Source organism: Theobroma cacao, chromosome 2 (genome assembly GCF_000208745.1).
Source record: "Theobroma cacao cultivar B97-61/B2 chromosome 2, Criollo_cocoa_genome_V2, whole genome shotgun sequence".
In the NCBI taxonomy this organism is placed as follows: Eukaryota; Viridiplantae; Streptophyta; class Magnoliopsida; order Malvales; family Malvaceae; genus Theobroma; species Theobroma cacao.
This window is the reverse complement of record NC_030851.1, coordinates 10,431,435-10,441,504: the sequence shown is the minus strand read 5'-3', so window position 1 is coordinate 10,441,504 and position 10,070 is coordinate 10,431,435. Positions and strand designations below refer to the sequence as shown.

General features: G+C 32.4%; 1 long non-coding RNA gene across 1 annotated transcript; it reads right to left on the bottom strand.

The window, feature by feature from the left end:
* On the bottom strand, positions 2,351-3,947 carry LOC108660835. The gene is made up of 2 exons (XR_001926528.1): positions 3,909-3,947; positions 2,351-2,591 (listed from the first exon to the last, which is right to left on the bottom strand). It is a non-coding gene; the product is annotated as an uncharacterized LOC108660835 (long non-coding RNA).

Genomic DNA, 10,070 nt, shown 5'->3' with positions numbered 1-10,070 from the left:
TTGTCCTTACAAGCTTCTCGAAGAAATATAATCATCGGGTTTGACAATTGTGCTAGAATAAGTGTCACATAGTATAATGCACATTACAATTTATTAAATAAGAATCAAAGTCTTTTATCAAAAATATTTCCCGGGTCCTTCCTTCTTTCTAGTAAAATTCAAGAACAAATCCTCACTTAGAGAATCTCTTGGGCAAGTTTATTCTTACAAACTTTCCAAAAAGGTCTCATCATCAAAGACATTATTCATTTTAAAACATGTACTATATCATGACGTAAATTTCAATTTATTTAATTAATACAAACGATGACCTTTTATTAAAAGCGCAACCTAGATCCTCCCATATTTCTGGTAAAATTTGATATCCCTTTCTCACCTTGAGAGTTTCCCAAAAGACTTATCTTTACAAGTCTCGTGAGAGAGTCTCGTCATTGGAGTCATCATTTGTTGCACAACAATATTCACCCAAAAATGCATGACATGAATATTTATGCATGAATAATAATGATATGAATTATGAAATAGTTAGAAAGTTTATCATTTTATATTTTTATATTATCTTTATGCTTATGTTTTTGTACAATGATTATGATCAACTAACCTTAAAATCATTTCATATCACTATATATATATTAACCTAAGTTTAAAAAAAAATAAAACAAATTTCTATACATATATATTTCTTAAGCTTTACTAAACTATATTTTTATATATTTTTTATTATTTTTTCATACATATATTTCCTATAATGCATATTTATGGACATACATATTTTCTCATAAAGTAAACTATTTTTTATTATTTTTTTACCAAACTATATTTATTCTTAGATTACATGCTTAACTAAAATTACTAGTAAAATAAATAGAAATGACATAAAAGTAATAAAAAAACCCAACAAAAAGCAAAAATGAAATGGCCCAAAAACTCTCACCTTGTTTGGGCTCATCATAAGCCCAAGTTTTCTAGACTTGGTGAAGGTCAACACGGGCTAAGTCTGGCCTGTTTCAGCCCTATTCTCGCTTCCCTTCTTCCAAAACTGAAATGCACCTCTAACCACCCAACAAACCACGCCAAGCGTTCACCACCGCACCTCACTCTTTCTTGCTTTTTTTTTTCTTTTTATTTTCCTATTTCTTTTCCTTTCTTCTTTTTCTTTTCACTAAAAAAACACGTATTTCGCATTGCTAAAAAATCTCTCAAGGAAGTTTATCCTTATAAACTTCTCAATAAGATTTCATCCTTGAAAATATTGTTCATTTCAAAACATATAATATATCACAATGTAAATTTCAGTTTATTTAATTAATACAAATGACAACCCTTTGTTAAAAGCGCAACTTAGACCTTCCCATCCTTTTTGGTAAAATTCAAGATCACTCTTTCACTTGAAAAGCTTCTCGAGAGACTTATCCGTACAAGCTTCTTGTGAGAGTCTCATCATCGGAGTCACATGATATTACTCACTTTGAAAAAAATTTTAATTTTTATACTATTTTTTTAAGATTTAGGGTAGTTAGTATATTAATGAATCCACTTTTTTTACAATTTTATAAAGAGTGAAGTCAAAGATTTAAAGTAAAAGTGATTTATTAAAAATTAATTTATATATTATATTTAAATACTACATAAAAAGATAAAAAAAATTTCTATCATTTAAGATTTTATTAAAAAAGTTAAAACTTAAATTATTCTCTCTGTCTAAAAATTCAAGTTTTTCCTCTTCTAAGTCCTTGGTTATATTTTTCACTTTCTCGAAATAATTCATCTAGACTTCAATTGTAAATAATTTTCAATCCAAAATAAGTTTTTAAATACTTCATGTCTAAATATTTTTTGATTAATTTGACAGTTTGGGTTCATAATTATAATCTAGCTAATAAAATAGTATTGCATGTTAAATAATTTTTGAAATTATGATTCTTTATTTTTTTGATTTATTTTGTAGATATATTATTTAATTATTTGATTTTTTATTTAACTTTATGTAGTTTGTATATGCTTATATTTAGTTTTGATCAATTAATAGAAAATTGTCATATTGTTAGTTGTTGAACTTGATAATTTACTATATTAGATCATATTTTATTTAATTCTAATATTTTAATTTATGCTAATGAGTAGTGATTTTGTATGAATGATTATTTGATAACATATATTAAAAAAGATGTATTTGATAGTATTCTACTGATGCTATTGTCACAGCCCAATTTTCAAGCCATGATCGACGCAAGGGCCCAATGGGCTCAGCCCACTAAGCCCAAGCAAACATACTTAATTGATCTTATACATTAATCCCTATTCCTTTAGAATCCTAAGCTCGAAATGTTCAAATACCATTTCTTTGAAATTGATTCATAAAACCCAATCATACATTCATAATGGCATCATCCACCAATATATTCATTAATAGATTAACAATGATTCTTAATGTTCACATTAAATATTCACATACACATAATTAGACCTTGACCATTAGCGGAGTGACTCTAGGTACGATTGATAACACTTAGTGTCACATTAAACCTACCGAGAAATGTACAAGAAGGAGCACCTCGTCCTAGGATCCAATCACCTTTAACTTAGGAAACCTAAAACATGAATTTTAAAAACGTGAGTATAAACTCAGTGAGTGAACATAGGAAGGAAACAAGCATCAATACGGGAGGTTTTAGAAATCATGATGCCTTTATGTTGAAGACAATGCAATTTAACTCAATTTCTTGTCACAACGAAAATCTGTCTTTGCTGCGGTGAAAATCAAGTGGAAACTGTTTCTCAAGTTTTAACATTAAAAAATCAATGCAACCACAATATAATTTCCAAAACCTTTATTTATATATATATATATATATATATATATATATCATATATAAACGTATATATAACCACCGGCCTCACCCCTAACTCTGTCTCAGCTTATGTGCACTACCACACCGCATATAGCCGGTCAGCACAGCTCATGCGCACTCCTACACCGCACATGGCTGAGTCAGCACAACTCATGTGCACTCCTACACCGCACATGGCTGGGTCATAATTATCACACAAAAATATGATTTAATGTATAATATACACATCAACATAATGTAGAAATTCATGAATTCATCATGTTCATATCTTATAATATCAAAACATTTCATCAAGGGCTTGTTCCCATACAACTTTTAAAGAAAAACCAACAAAATATTTCAAGTGGCTCAATCAAGCATAAAATCATTTATTCCAAAACATTTTAATGCAAGTTCACTCACCTGGCAACAACGAGATATTAAGTTGCTATTTGTTCGGAGGTGTCTCTAACTATTTTCACTGACCGGTCGCTCGTTATTTACTCCGACACTCCCCCACAATACTCTAACTTTATCTTTGCACTTCATAGTAATAATACGAACTCAATATATTTAATTACATATGTATACGAGCAGCACTTCAATCAATTAATCCTTACTCAAATTTATATTTTTCCTCCTATCATGAAACCATATTCAATTAACTCACATCTTAATACATTTTTACTAAAATTACTTATATCCATTGCTTACGTAATTCCTTAAATTATATCACCGGCAACTTAATTATGATGTCACGTGTCTACTCCAGCCTTTCTAAATAATTTCCACCCAAATCCATCTTATATTTTCACACATAATCCACATATATAGCAGCAACAATCATTCTCACTTTCACTCTATTATTTCCTAGTTTACACGCATCATTATCTATCTAACTTTCAATACTTTGTTTTTCAATCCTTCATCCACAATATTCATTTCTCATTTCTTTTAAATGACATGCCATACAATCTTAACAATTTTCATCTAGCTTATGCAAGTAGATCATTTCAACAACCATAATTTCCCACAATATTCAACTAACCGTAGGCTTTAAAACAGTGTTAAGCTTACCGTTTTCCTTTTCCACTTTGAGTCCTTCATGTATCCATGGGTTTATTGGCTTACATGTTATCAATTTTTCTCCAATCAAGCCAATCTTTGCTGCCACAAGAGATTTCTCTAAGTCACTAACTCATTTTCAAAGACTACTCAAGCCAAAAACAAGAATTCTAACCGTTCGTTGCTTGAATCACCAAAACCAAGTTGTTTCTTCCTTTCTCTCTCTTTCTTTCTTCTTCTCCTAGAGTTTATATGTGCTGAAAATTGGGGTTAGAAGTTGTAACTTTAGTGCACAAGAAGTTGGGAGAAGAATGAAGCAAGAAGAGAAAAGAAATGAAAAGAAAACAAGGAAAGAAAATGAAAGAAAATTAGTTTTCCATGGGAGAATGAGAGAACGACGTTGGAAGCTTCAAGAATGAAGAAGAAAATATCTTGCTGGGAGGATAAGGACTGTTTTGGGCTAAAAAGGATGAGAGTCAAAGCTTCCTTTGGAAGCTTTGACCAAACTTTATGCAAAATTATCATTTTGCCCTTTAAGTTTCTTTCCATTTTAATTTAGTCCTCTAAACACTTATTTAACTCCAATTTCCTTCTATTATCTTCTTCTACATATGTACAAACAAAGTATGAAGTTGGTACTCCAATGCAGTGTCCCCATAATATTTAAAATATTTATTTACTTGCGCTATCTTTACTTAATAAAGACACACTGCCCCATTAACGTCATTTTTCTCTGAAATTTTGCTCATTCTTCTTCTCCCCCACTTAGGTTGCCCATATACTCCTTCTTCATGAAAAATTTTGACATTGAACAAAATATTAATATTTTAATATTATTTTATTAATAAACTATTATTTTATTTCAAAAATTTCCTCTTGTCCCCTTGGTACCCAAAATACCTTATTATGCCTCAATTGACTTTCGAATCACTTTTTATCTCGCAAATTCTTCTCATAAAAAAATTATTATTTTATTATTATTTCCTCGTGTGCAGAATATTTTATCTCAAACCATTCCTTTCATCTTTCATCATTTCTAAACATTATAATTAACCTCAATTGGCATCCAATAAGCTTTATTACTCACCATATCAAAGTACGGGATATTATAGTCTCCCCCACTTAAATAGAATTCGTCCTCGAATTGATGTTAGTGTTGAGTTATCAATCTCTCTTTATGATTTTATTCATTTTTCTTCTTCATAAGGAATTTTGATTTATGAACTTCATTACCTTCAATTTGACTAGAACACTTTACAAGATCAGGGCACGTATCTTATATCTATTATCATCTTTGAGTCAAAACTACGGTACCCTTTTCAATTATTCTTTCTTATCACTAAGATCCCAAGTATTCCTTTAATTCTGTCACTAACCTCAAACGTATCTTTATCTCGATTCTTGTCAAACCTCCAATCATTCATTCACCTCGTTTACCTCTAGTTCGACTAGAATGCCTCACTTATGTCTGTTATCATCCTTTAGAATCAAATCGATGGTAGTTTTCACGATCATTTTCTTTTATTTTAAGATGTTGAGTATGCCTTTATTACTATCATTAAATTTGAACCATAACTCTATCTTAATCATACCAATTTCAATCACATATTATACTTACTTATGTATGCCTAATCACCATCTTATTATTTTGCTCCTTGTCAAACTTTTCGACATTCATTCATTCATCTTATCCCCATACACTATTATGTAACCTGCAGTATTATAAAGATGCCATATTCATTTCTATACATAGTCTTAACATTGAAAAAGGTTAATGCCTCTAATTATTCCCACATACTTCAGGTTTATCTTGCATTTACTCCACATACTTCAATTATTCCCACGTTATGGATTACATTTCTTTAATCTCATTTCTCTTACTATTTTTCCCAAACTTTCTTATATCATCATAGTTCAACTTTTAATGGGACTTCTTGCTATTGTACCATCTATACAACTCATCAAATACATAAAGTTCAAATCTCAAGTTACTGAGAACAATTATTCACCTCAATTGGTCAAGTCATCAATTTCACATATACGTGTGTACATTCATTTCCAAATGTCAGCATTCCTCGTTATGCATAGGGATCCATGTGTTCGTGTGCCTTGGACTACATCTTCATTTATTCATCCCCATCCCTATCCAAGATTCAATATAATAATCATCATAGTTCATGTCAACGTTCTCATATTTAATCTATGAGCATTAGGGTATAATCAATTTCAAATTACCCTTTTTATATATTTAAATCACCGTTCCACTCGCATCTTACCATAAGTTATCTCTTACGTAATCCATAAGAATTCTCATTATGCCTATGCATAGTTTCACATCCTTTTCACACCCATACTCTTTTCTTATCATTTCTAATTATATGCTTAAGTTTCATTGTACTATATATCATTGGATCACAATGTCATTAATCACGTCTCACTCACCAAATGCCATTTTCATTAAATTGCAATCCGGTATTCGTATATGCTTTATAATCTCGTTGATCTTTCAAAGGTTTATCTTTATTGGATCATTGCATCTTATGCAGTACCACAATCTCTAAAAAGTCATCCTTGTTTCTCAATTATTCTTTATACCTCTAATATATACATTATATCCTTGTTGCATTTCAACTTTAATGAATCACATAAAACTTAAACTCATTCGAATCGTGCATGCCTTAAGCATTTTCAAATTCCAATTTCCATACTACCTTAGGAAGTTTTCATTATTGGACTTCAATATCCAATTATCTTCGATCATCCTTTGTTCTATTCTTTCATACTAATATGACATCATTTTCCCCGGACCAATCTGCAGTTTGTATTTGAAACTGCAAGACTTGAAACAAGGTTCTCCTTAAGTACTTTTCAACGTCAATACGAATCTCACTTTCAGCTTACGGCTTTTTCTTTGTAACCACATAACTTAATGCTTGCTTTCACAAGATCCATAGTAGAACTACTCTTGAGTATTTCCTTAGGGATACCTATCTTAAACTCATGTCTCACCGCATGTGATCACTTAACCCGTGACTTAGCCGTTAGGTTTCTCAGCAAGTTTCAAAAATCCCACATTTTATACTTGCTATGCATGATTGGTAATTCCTTCTCAAAGAGGTTTGTGCATTCCCGAAACACTTAGTCTTTTATGTGCTCCTTAACATCCCGAGCATGTCGTTCTATAGACATGCACTTATTCTTAAAGATATATAAATACATACTCGTCCATTCAATCCCCAAATTGTCTTCATAGGTTTCTAGTCTGCCACACAATTGGCCTTGCATTGTTACTATTCCTTTTCATTTAGCTGAGTCAAGATAAGAATTGCAAATTCTCATAACGATATTCTAGATAATCCCATTTGCTATACCACCCTTGTAATCCTTCATTTACACTTTCATTACTTGGTATTGACATCCCTTACCCATCTCTCATATATTCATCTAACTCTTCACTCACTTTTTCCTTAGCCTTTAACAAGGCTTAATCTCTTGTCTCCTTTATTTTTTAGGATTTGACTTTGGTCAACATATTATCCATCTTAATACTTCACATGATATCTTATTTCAATGTAGCCATTTCAAGAATCTTTCAATTTCTCTTTTAATTATATGCCCATATACAAGGCGATAAAGAAACTTTTCAATTCATTCATGTAAACATTCTCCGAAACATTTAAAACTCCCAAATAACAGAGCTCAATGACCAATGACCATAATTCAACTTGTAAGATCATTATCGTGCCACTCCCATCTTGCTCATGCATCATAGAAATGAGGTATTCGTAGCGCTACGGTACTGGATAGTCAGTGCTGCAGCGTCGCGGCTACTAGACATGGGATAGTTTCAATGCTACAACGCTAAAGAGTTAGTGTTATAGCGCTGTGGTTGCTGGAAATTTCTTCCACGAATAATTTTTTCCATCTTTAAAGTTACTACAGGGATTATGCTCAATCATTTGGCTTTCCTCCAAGCCTATCCCACAATATCATGACCATACATATATTCGCTTTTGCTTATCATATGCACTAAGCAAAATCAATATTTTCAAACTCATTTTATCCTTTAACATTTATCTTCAACCAATAAGTCCCACCTTAAGACAATCTTGCCATATTGTGCATCAAATTCTCAATATATAATACCACACACAAAATTATTCACCATTTATGACATTCCATAATTCCTTAACATTCACAATTAATTGTCTTTCTTGTCATGTAACTCAAATAGTTTTGTTGACTTTTAGTACAAATAACCATGAAAATAGTTCATCTTTCTCCACACTCTACATTCACAATCTTTATTAAATCATGGTTTCACCTTTTCCCAAGTTCCATATTTGTGCCCAATTATTACCTCATAATGTCATGACATCATTTTGTAACTCCCTCCAAACTTAAATTTTACAATCCTTGACTTAATCACATAATCCATTCTAAGTGTCACCTATATCCTCATTGATTTCTCCCATATTCTTTCAAATTGTAGTTGCAACTGGGATTTCAAATTTCACCTTTCCACGATTAATTGGTAATCCTTTGTCAGGTCTCGCAGTTGTCTGTACCATTAATGACTTTCTACGTCGATCCTTAATAATTATCCAAGGCGACCAACGACGCCACTAAGGTGAATATCCTCCCTCAATCATTATATCGCTAATTTATCTCTATCATATCAAAGGACTCCAATACGCATCAAGTCATTAAAATAACTACTTCAAAATCCATTTAAGTCATACAAAATAAAAGCCAACTCTTAACTCCTTTGTATGGATAACTACTACTATTTCCCTTACACCACATCTGTCTAAACTTAAAGTGATACGAACTTTAACGAAAATATTATGTGTCTTTAAGATCCTTGTCGCCTCAATCCAGGCACATCGACGGATCCTTTTTCAAGTCCTTTCCCATCTCCTGGGATTTTTCCATTTTATCCTTAATCCGAGCTTGTTGCTACCTCCCAAATTCCTCCTTACTAACAGGTGCATCACCTCTCCCACAACCAGGACGGAAGTGTCGAACAATAGATACAGATACCTTCCTAGGACGATAATTACTGATCGTCCTTTTTCCCATCTTGTTCGTGTTCTTTTTCGTCGGATCGATTTCATTACGCACTAATCTTGAAAGACTCCTCAAGCTCTTAAACAATAGTTTACCTCTCGAGGAAACCAATCCACTAGGAAATCGGGTCAGGTTACTTGTTATGCTTTCACCTTCAGGCACATATTGTTTCCGAGCAGTAGAATCTAGCGATCCCTCGCTAGTACTATAAGGAGTATTGGGACTACCGTCTTTTCTAGACATGGCGTGTGCAACCGGCACACGTCCACCTATACGTAACCAACTATTGATTACTCATCCATCTATACATCATAAGAACAGGTAAGTTTCTAATAAAGTAAGGGCCCATGTAGCCTCTTGTTCTTGACTTGCGTTACACACCCACAATCCAAAGACAAGACTTTACATGGACTCCAACAACTCCGCTGATCACACAAGAATCCCTAAGACTTATCTAAACCTAGAGCTCTGATACCATATCTGTCACAGCCCAATTTCAAAGCCATGACCGGTGCAAGGGCCCAATAGGCTCAGTCCACTAAGCCCAAGCAAGCCTACTTAATTGATCTTATACATTAATCCCTATTCCTTTAAAATCCAAAGCTCGAAATGTTCAAATACCGTTTCTTTGAAAACGATTCATAAAACCCAATCATACATTCATAATGGCATCATCCACCAATATATTCATTAATAGATTAACAATGATTCTTAATGTTCACATTAAATATTCACATACACATAATTAGACCTTGACTGTCAGCGAAGTGACTCTGGGCACGATTGATAACACTTGGTGTCACATTAAACCTATCGAGAAATATATAGGGAGGAGCACCTCATCCTAGGATCCAATCACCTTTAACTCAGGAAACCTAAAACATGAATTTTAAAAACGTGAGTATAAACTCAAAGAGTGAACATAGGAAGGGAACAAGCATCAATACGGGAGGTTTTAGAAATCATGATGCCTTTATGTTGAAGATAATGCAATTTAACTCAATTTCTTGTCACAACGGAAATTTGTCTTTGCTACGGTGAAAATCAAGTGGAAACCGTTTCTCAAGTTTTAACATTCAGAAATCAATGCAACCACAATATAAT